Raw genomic sequence first — 10,569 nt, 5'->3', positions numbered from 1 at the left:
TTTTTTGGGGGGCAATCGAGTCTAGAGTACTTCTCAGCAAACCTGCAGTACTATCAACAAACTGATCAAGCTGAGAGGGACTAACATTAGCATAAGAGCTTTCTGTAGTAAACAGATGTGGTAAAGAATTAAATGCAGCTGGAATTGTTTCCTTAAATTTAGCTACAGTCCTATCAGACAAAAATCCTGTGAGTACATTTTTGTTAACTGGAGAGTAGTCGGTTAATAGGACATCGAATGTTACTAAATAGTGATCTGATAAAAGAGGATTTTGGGGGAAGACAATTAAGTTTTCAGTTTCAAGGCCATAAGCTAGAACAAGGTCGAGGGTGTGGTTAAAGCGGTGAGTAGGCTGGTTTACACTTTGAGTGAAACCAATAGAGTCCAAAAGGGACATAAATGCCATGCTAAGAACATCATTATCAACATCTACATGAATGTTGAAGTCCCCTACAATAATTATTTTATCTGAACTCGAGACTAAATCAGATAAAAACTCTGAGAATTCAGTTAGAAAATCAGAGTATGCGCCAGGAGGGAGGTATACTATCACAAATAAAACAGGCTGTAAAGTTTTCCAAGCTGGGTGTGAAAAACTCAGAACAAGGCTTTCAAAAGAGCTGAAACTAAGTTTTGGTCTAGGGTTGATTAGAAGACTAGAACTGAAAATAGCTGCCACTCCACCACCTCGACCAGTGTCTCGAGGAATATGAGTATTAAGATGACTGGAAGGAGTGGATTCATTTAAGCTGACATATTCATACATAAGTCTCAGTTAAAGAGAGTAAATCAATATGATAATCTGATATCAGGTCGTTCACTAATAGAGCTTTAGATGACAGGGATCTGATATTTAACAGACCACATTTAATTCTCATATTTTTTGGCATAACTTTGGTTGTTGTTTTAATTTTTATTAAATTTTTTTGATTTACTCCTTTTTTATTTGAGTTTGAATTAACTGTAATAAAAGGCCTGGGTTGGGGGGCAGACACAGTCTCTATAACATTAACATTGTGGCTGGGAAACTGCTCACAGGGAAGCTCAGAGGAGTGTGTAGGACTACAGCTCTGCCTCCTGGTCTCAACTCTGGTTTGTCAGGTTTTACGACTAACAAACTTAGCCATATTACGAGACAAAAGAGCTGCACCATCCAAAGTGGGATGAATGCCGTCTCTTCCGATAAGACCAGGCTTTCCCCAGAATGTCTGCCAGTTATCTATGAAGCCCACATCGTTTGCTGGGCACCACCTCGAGAGCCAGCGGTTGAATGATGATATGTATACATGGGTGGGTACATGTCATCACTCGTCAGATTGGGCAGGGGTCCAGAGAAAACTATGGAGTCCGACATCGTCTTTGCAAATGCACACACCAACTCAACATTAATTTTAGTGACTTCCGATTGACGTAGCCGGGAGTCATTAACGCCGACATGAATTACAATCTTATCAAATTTACGATTATCCTTTGTCAGCAGTTTTAAATTGGACTCGATGTCGCCCGCTCTGGCCCCAGGAATACATTTCACTATGGCCTCTGGCTTCCCTAACTTCACATTTCTGACTATGGAGCTGCCAATAACTAGAGTTGGTTTCTCAGCAGGTGTGTCGCTGAGTGGGGAAAACTTGTTCGAAACGTGAAGTGGTTGGTGGTGAACCGTGTGCTTCGTCTTGCGGCTATGCTTCCCTCTGAGAGTAACCCAGTCACTGCATCCTGGCTGCTCGGGAGTTGCAGAGGGAGAAGCTACGCTAGGTCGGCCCGCACTGGCTACTGGCCCTGGGGGCTTGTTGCTGACTACAGCAGCTAGCGATGCTTGGTTTTCCAAGGTGCAGAGCCGCGTCTCTAATTCCGTGATCCTCGCCTTTAGCTCCAAAAATACTACATTTCATACAAGTACCCTTATCCGTAAAGGAGGTCGAGGTAGAGCTAAACATCTGACACACTGAACAGGGCAGATCAGGAGAGCAGGGGGGAGAAGGAGAAGCCATTTCACTGGATTAAGCTAGCTGCTAAGCTAATGGCTAAGCGAGTATAAAGTTAAGGGTTTAGCAGATATGATGCTAATGCAACAACGAGAGTGCTTGATGAAAACTAGTGTCTGTTTAAGTACACAGCAGCTGAATAACCGCAGTGACGATAATTACAGCAGATTAATCGATTTAGCTCGAGCTCTAGCAGCAGCTACAAACAGCACAGAACAACACAGTAGCAGCGAGAAAACAGGAAATGACGCAATACGCTCACCTGACGCAATACGCTCACACACACCAATCCCAATCCAAATGTGATCAATCTGATTAAAATGTGCATATATTACAACCATAAGCAGTCTACCTGTGATTACAGGAAAAGGTGCAAAAATATGAAATATATTTCAGTGCACTCTGCTCTTATGACCGTTTGCCAAAGCCAGATGCTTGGCATCTTTTCTTGGCTGCAGGTTCATTAATGTTTGTAGTTAGGTTCTGAGCTGTGGACACTCAGGGTGGAGTGAAGGTGTGCTTACACAGGTATGCGCTTCCAAACATGCAGAGCATTCGAGCAGCTGTAGGCGGAGCTTGCTCTTTCCATGTCAACTAAAAACGGATTACTGAGCTGTTCAAATTTTAATTTCTGAGCTCCAAAGTCGGCAAATAGCCGTGTGAACTCTGCCAGGTCCGCAGTTGTTCAGTTGGGAACACAGAGGTGGAGACCTGGTTTGTCTGGCAACAGGAAAAGTGACCCAAGTTTCCTTGCTGCACCTGACTCTCCCACAGGCGCAGTTTGTCTTGGAAAGCTCTCACTGGGTCTGATCACACCGTCCCTACCCTGAAGCTTGAGGTTCACACAAATGCTGTGTCCGAAACCGCATAAATAATGTACTGCCTACTACATACTCAAACAGTATGTACTGCATACTGCCTACTAACTTGACTATTAGGATGCTGTTGGCATCATACTCAAAGCCGTCTTCTCCGTATCACGTGACTTAATCGTTTACGTATGTCTGGTCTGATCTCCGGTCCATCTCCGCCATAGTAGAAGCTGAATGGCAACAATGCATTTTGGGGCGGTTGAGTACAACCAGTGAGGTCCCATCCCATTCTCAAATATCTGGGCCGATCTAGTATACATCCGGGCATTTCTAGCATACACAAAATTGCATACTATGAGATTGGAACGCATGACATAATCAATTTTATGTCACACTTAGTATGATTAGTATGATAGTATGAGATTTCGATAGACTGTATATATAAGGGTTCACACAGCTGGTGCTTGCAAGTCTTGATTGGCACGCCCGCTGTTGCAGTGCATTCTGGGATTAGTAGTATCAGCGATGTGCGTGCTGTATACCGGCGGGCCAGCTTTGATACACGTATGATACTATCTCGTGGGCCAGATATAATTGTATCGCAGGGATGTGGCTCACGGGCCTTGTGTTTGAGACCCCTGTTATCAAGGGAATTTGGATTGATGAAAAACTAACTTTTAAACTACAAATTGACATGCTTTTATCAAAACCGAGACAACAACTGGTCTTTCTTTTTAGAAATAAATCTTGCTTTGCATTATTTACGAGAAACATTTTTTTTGAAGCAGTTTTCTCTGTGTTGGATTATGTTTGGGTGCCAGAACAACTCTCACATCTATAGATGCAGTATGTCACACAGTAATGAGATTCTTTTCCAGAGATAGTTATGGGACACATCATTGTCTTCTTCACCAAAAAACTGTCCTGCCTGCTCCAACAATAAGGAGAGATCAGATCTTGATGAACGTATAATTCAAGTTAAAAAATCTTTACTGATGTACATTGTATATTTTGTTGAGAACAAAATGATGTGCCCGTATGCACTCCCCACAACGTCTGGGCATAGTCCTGATGAGTTGGCGGATGGTGTCCTGGGGGATCTCCTCCCAGACCTTGATCAGGGCATCAGTGAGCTCCTGGACAGTCTGTGGTGGTACTTGGCGGAGTCTGATGCACCGATACATAATGTCCCATAGGTGCTCAGTTGGATTAAGGTCAGGGGAATGAGAGGGCCAGTCAATGGCATCAATGCCTTCATCATCCAGGAACTGCCTACACACTCTGGCCACATGAGGCCGGGCATTGTCCTGCACCAGGAGGAACCCAGGGTCCACTGCACCACCATGAGGTCTAACCATCACTGACCCACCGCCAAACCAGTCATGCTGGATGATGTTACAGGCAGCATAACGTTCACCACGGCATCTCCAGACTCTTTCATGTCTGTCACAGGTGCTCAGTGCGAACCTGCTCTCATCTGTGAAGAGAAAGGGGCGCCAATGGCGGACCTGCCAATTCTGGTGTTCTCTGGCGAAGGCTAATGGAGCTGCATGGTGCTGGGCTGTGAGCACAGGTCCCATTAGAGGACGTTGGGCCCTCATGCCACCCTCATAGAGTCTGTTTCTGACAGTTTGGACAGAAACATGCAAGCCAGTAGCCTGCTGGAGGTCATTTTGTAGGGCTCTGTCAGTGCTCCTCCTGTTCCTCCTCGCACAAAGTAGCAAATATTGGTCCTGCTGCTGGGTTGGTGCCCTTCTACGGCCCTGTCCAGCTCTCCTCATGTAGCAACCGGTCTCCTGGTACCTCCTCCATGCTCTTGAGACTGTGCTGGGAGAAACAGCAAACCTTCTTGCAACCGCACGTATGGATGTGCCACCCTGGAGGAGCTGGACTACCTGTGCAACCTGATTGGGCTGCAGGTACCGCCTCACGCTACCAGTAGTGACAAGGACACTAGCAGAACACAAAACTAAAGAAGAATCGATCAGGAGAGAGCAACTGTCTGTGGCCACCACATGCAAAACCATTCCCTTTTTAGGGGGTTGTCTTGCTATTGCCTGCCTCTCCATTGCACCTGTTGTCTCTTTAATTTGCACCACAGCAGGTGAAATTCATTCACAATCACTTATGCTTCCTAAATGGACAGATTGATATCCCTGAAGTTTAACTGACTTGGTGTTATGCTGTGACTATTAAGTGTTCCCTTAATTTTTTTGAGCAGTGTGTTAAGGGTCGTTGTGTGCCGACTTATCAGGCTAAGAAAACAGTCTGCTCTGATGACGGACATCTGCAGCGTGTCGCCCCTCTTTTACCCACATCTCTGTGTATCTCCCCTGGTCCATTTATTGAGATGAACAGCAGGCTCTTCAGCGTGGAGACATTCATTCTATTTCTATTGTCTGTGAGAACATTGTTTATGGCATTAAATTCTCTTTCTCACTCAGCTGTTGACACTGCAAGCATGAAGACAGTGGTCAGCACTTTGCGCGGATTCTCTCTTGTGGCACGATAACACTTGAATCCAAGGAATTCCTTAAGGAGTATGGGACTGGTTGTGGCCTGTTGTCTCTAACAGAACATAATGGGATTTAATACCTCTCGGGTGAAAAACGACAGAGAGGCAAGTTAGCGAACCATGGCTCCTTTATTAACAGTCAGGTCAAAATCCTCTTCTCCTGATGAGGTCGATAAGCACAGAGCACCCCAAGTACCTTAACGCCACCTACAGGCGGTCACAGATAACAACACAGCGCCCCAAAACAGCACTGGCATCTTAACAGTACATTCTTCTGTACATTTTTATGCACTTTTCTATATTATAAAATTATTCTGTATTGTAGCAGCAAAGAAATATATTTATTTCTTTATGCAGTGTGCGGCTTCAATTAATGGAGCGCCACTGGTGGCCAACCATTGAACTAGGGGGAAGCATTTAAGCAGCGACTTCCCCCCCCATAGCTGGCTAATGCTAGTGTGGTAGCAGGTGAGATGCCAGTAGCTGCCTGGGTCTCTCTCTTCTGCCATCCTCTCGTGTGTGTGTGGGTCTGCTGCTGCTGAGAGGTATGATCCATCACTGTAGGTCGCAACCGCATCATTGTCAGCTAGATGGTAAATGTTAATATTTCTGACAGGTGAAGTTGAACTGAGTGGCTGTAAATATTTCGCCACGATACGTCACGTCACCATCAGCTGACGAGGAAACACTGCTGCTTTGCGTTCAAGGATCCTACTGACTGTTCGGAAGTTGTTTGGTTGTCCGTCTCTTGCCCTGCATGCTGCTCGTCTGGCCACCTGCTAGAGTTGGCTGCTTCACCTGTATCCCCCCCCTTTGTGTGCTGTGCTCCCCTGGGATTTAGTTACTTCACTATCGTGTGTGTGTCACGTGTGCCTGGGTGATTTGTTTGGTTTGTTTTGGTGGATCCCTCCCCCCTTCACTAGTCCCCCGTCCAGATGGTAAGCCTCAGCACCTGATTAGGTTTTTCTTTATTTTTCCTTCCCCCCCCCCTTTGTGTGAATGGTGTGTTTTAAGTACTTTTTAAAAAAACTGATTCAAAAATAAATTAAAGCCGCAAGCGGCGATGAACGGGCCCTCGCACCCGTGGCCACGTTGGGGTGTGTCGCGGTCACGGGGTACGAGCCAGCCTTGGGGCGTGCTGCAGCAGCAGAGTGTGAATGAGCCACAGCATGTGCTGCAGCCAGGGGCTGTGCACCAGTAGGTGGTGCTATCAGCATCACCCAAAATCCTATGGAGATCTGTTCAGGGCAGTACCCTCATGACACCTGTGAAATTTGGAGGAGATTGGACAATGTATATGAGAGTTGATACAGGCTCTGCCCAGTAGGTGGCGCTATGACTATAAGTGAAAAATGTATATATAGATCTGTCCAGGCCGGGACTATAATCATGCATGTGAAATTAGGAGCTGATCGGACAATCTATTTGAGAGTTAGTACTGGCTCTGCCCAGTAGGTGGCGCTAAGAGTATGAGCGAAAAAGTAATATGCCTATGTGTTCAGGGCAGTACGCTCATGAAACCTGTGAAATTTGGAGGAGATTGGACAATGTATATGAGAGTTGATACAGGCTCTGCCCAGTAGGTGGCGCTATGACTATGAGTGAAAAATGTATATGTAGATGTGTTCATGGCAGTACCCTCATCAAACCTTTGAAATTTGGTGGAGATTGGACAATGTATATGACAGTTTATACAGGCTCTGCCCAGTAGGTGGCGCTATGACTATGAGTGAGAAATGTATATGTAGATGTGTTCAGGGCAGTAACCTCATGAAACCTGTGAAATTTGGAGGAGATTGGACAATGTATATGAGAGTTTATTCAGGCTCTGCCCAGTAGGTGGCGCTATGACTATGAGCGAAAGATTAATCTGTAGACCTGTTCAGGCCGAGACTATAATCATGCATGTAAATTTTGAAGCTGATATAACATTGTATGTGAGAGGTAGTACTGGCTCTGCCCAGTAGGTGGCGCTATGACTTTGAGTGAAAAATGTATCTGTAGATGTGTTCAGGGCAGTACCCTCATCAAACCTGTGAAATTTGGTGGAGATTGGACAATGTATATGAGAGTTGATACAGGCTGTCACCAGTGGGTGGCGCTATAGGATTGGTAAGGAAAGGAGTGTGTAGATCTGTTCAGGGCGGGACTCTGATCAAGCATGTGAAATTTGGTGCAGACACGATGAAGTACAGGCGAGTTATCGCAGCCTAAATGTCATGGCGAGGCATCATGGCGAAGGTTATATTCGTGGCGCCGCCAGGGTCACGCCCTCTGTTGTAACCTCACCAAGTTTTCTCACAGACCTTAATCAAGGTCTTAAGAGTTTCCTGACATGAATTTGAGGTTAATATGTTTTACCACCTTGGAGGAGGGGCTTGTAGAGTAAAACATGTCACTTCCTGCTTCCAGTAGCGGGCGCTAGGCCTGATGGGAAATATTTTCATGTAATTGTGTTGGGGCTGGGACTCTTGTCATACACGTGAAATATGAAAAAGGCAGAAGACTATATGTGAGAGTTACAGTGATTTTACATTTTTGGCATTTTGCCAAACAAACATCAGACTTTGACCCCCCGCTAAGGCCACGCCCATTCTCAAAAACTCAAGCTTTTGATAACTTTTCATCTCCAATGTCTTGTCAATACACTGACCGACTTTCAAAAGTCTGGGAGGAAGTCCCTAGGAGGAGTTCGTTAAAGTATGACCACTGGAAATCCACAAAAACATGCTTTCTTTTGAAATTCAAAGCAAAATGGCTGACTTCCTGTTGGGTTATGGGCATATGTATATGAGACTTTTTTGTAGGTATGGACATGATACATGTGCCTACCGAATTTCAGGCCCGTAGGTGAAACCTCCTTTAGGGGCTGAATTTTGCTAAAATTCTAGGGGGCGCTATAGAGCCATTTTGCCATTGCCATGTGGGAAACCCACAAAATATCAAATTTTTCGCCAGACCTGATGCACATTCCAAATTTGATGAGTTTTGGGGCATGTTTAAGCCGCGAAATTTGCGATTCATTGCGGATTAAAATAATAATAAGAAGAAGAAGAAGAATAATTCCTTGCATTCCAATAGGTCCTCGCCACTGCGTGCAGTGCTCGGGCCCTAATTAAAGCCGCAAGCGGCGATGAACGGGCCCTCGCACCCGTGGCCACGTTGGGGCATGTCGCGGCCGCGGGGCGTGTCGCAGAAGCAGGGCGTGGTGCACCCACTGCATGTGCTGCAGCCAGGGACTGTGCACCAGTAGGTCGTGATATCTGCATCACCCAAATTCCTATGGAGATCTGTTCAGGCCGAGACTAAGATCATGCATGTAAAATTAGGAGCTGATCGGACAATCTATGTGAGAGTTAGTACTGGCTCTGCCCAGTAGGTGGCGCTATGACTATAAGGGAAATAATAATATGTAGATGTGTTCAGGGCAGTACCCTCATGAAACCTGTGAAATTTGGAGGAGATTGGACAATGTATATGACAGTTTATACAGGCTCTGCCCAGTAGGTGGCGCTATGACTATGAGCGAAAGAATAATATGTAGATGTGTTCAGGGCAGTACCCTCATCAAACCAGTGAAATTTGGAGGAGATTGGACAATGTATATGAGAGTTTATTCAGGCTCTGCCCAGTAGGTGGCGCTATGACTATCAGTGAAATATTAATATGTAGACCTGTTCAGGCCGAGACTATAATCATGCATGTAAATTTTGAAGCTGATATAACATTGTATGTGAGAGGTAGTACTGGCTCTGCCCAGTAGGTGGCGCTATGACTTTGAGTGAAAAATGTATCTGTAGATGTGTTCAGGGCAGTACCCTCATCAAACCTGTGAAATTTGGTGGAGATTGGACAATGTATATGAGAATTGATACAGGCTGTCACCAGTGGGTGGCGCTATAGGATTGGTAAGGAAAGGAGTGTGTAGATCTGTTCAGGGCGGGACTCTGATCAAGCATGTGAAATTTGGTGCAGACAGGATGAAGTACGGACGAGTTATCGCAGCCTAAATGTCATGGCGAGGCATCATGGCGAAGGTTATATTCGTGGTGCCGCCAGGGTCACGCCCTCTGTTGTAACCTCACCAAGTTTTGTCACAGACCTTAATCAAGATCTTAAGAGTTTCCTGACATGAATTTGAGGTTAATATGTTTTACCACCTTGGAGGAGGGGCTTGTAGAGTAAAACATGTCACTTCCTGTTTCCAGTAGCGGGCGCTAGGCCTGATGGGAAATATTTTCCTGTAATTGTGTTGGGGCTGGGATTCTTGTCATACATGTGAAATATGAAGAGGATAGAAGACTGTATGTGAGAGTAACAGTGATTTTCATTTTTTGGCATTTTGCCCAAAAAACATCAGACTTTGACCCCCAGCCAAGGCCACGCCCTTTCTCAAAAACTCAAGCTTTTGATAACTTTTCATCTTCAATGTGTTGTCAATAAACTCAGCGACTTTGAAAAGTCTGGGAGGAAGTCCCTAGGAGGAGTTCGTTAAAGTATGACCCCTGGAAATCGCCAAAAACACGTCTTATTTTGAAATTCAAAGCAACATGGCTGACTTCCTGTTGGGTTTGAGGTATGGGTGCAAGAGGCTTTTTAGTGCGTCTTGGGCTGTTCAATATGCTTACCAAATTTCATACACCTAGGTGAAAGTAACCTCTATGGGGAGGCTTTTTTGAAAATTTCTAGGGGGCGCTATGGAGCCATTTTGCAACAGTCATCTGCGAAACCCACAAAATATCAAATTTTTCACCAGACCTGATGCACAGTCCAAATTTGATGAGTTTTGGGGCATGTTAAAGCCGCCAAATATGCGATTCATTTGGCACCAGAAACAAACAAACAAACAAACAAAGAAAGAATAATAATTCCTTCAATTTCAAGAGGTCCTCGCACCGCCTTCGGTGCTCGGGCCCTAATTAAAGCCGCAAGCGGCGATGAACGGGCCCTCGCACCCGTGGCCACGTTGGGACTTGTCGCGGTCGCGGGGTGTGCTGCAGACACGGGGTGCACCTCAGAAGCGGGGCGTGCATGAAGCACAGGATGTGCTGTAGCCACAGGCTGTCCACCAGTAGGGGCTTGGTCAGCATCACCCAAAATTCCTATGGAGATCTGTTCAGGCCGAGGCTATAATCATGCATGTGAAATTTGAAGCTGATATAACATTGTATGTGACAGGTAGTACTGACTCTTGCCAGTAGGTGGCGCTATGAGTAGGAGCGAAAGATTAATATGTAGACCTGTTCAGGGCGGTACC

This window comes from Semicossyphus pulcher, unplaced genomic scaffold, assembly GCF_022749685.1.
Source record: "Semicossyphus pulcher isolate SPU_LCO1_2020_fin unplaced genomic scaffold, fSemPul1.0.p SCAF_7, whole genome shotgun sequence".
Classification (NCBI taxonomy): Eukaryota; Metazoa; Chordata; class Actinopteri; order Labriformes; family Labridae; genus Semicossyphus; species Semicossyphus pulcher.
The sequence above is the reverse complement of the archived record's forward strand: the minus strand, read 5'-3'. Positions refer to the sequence as shown.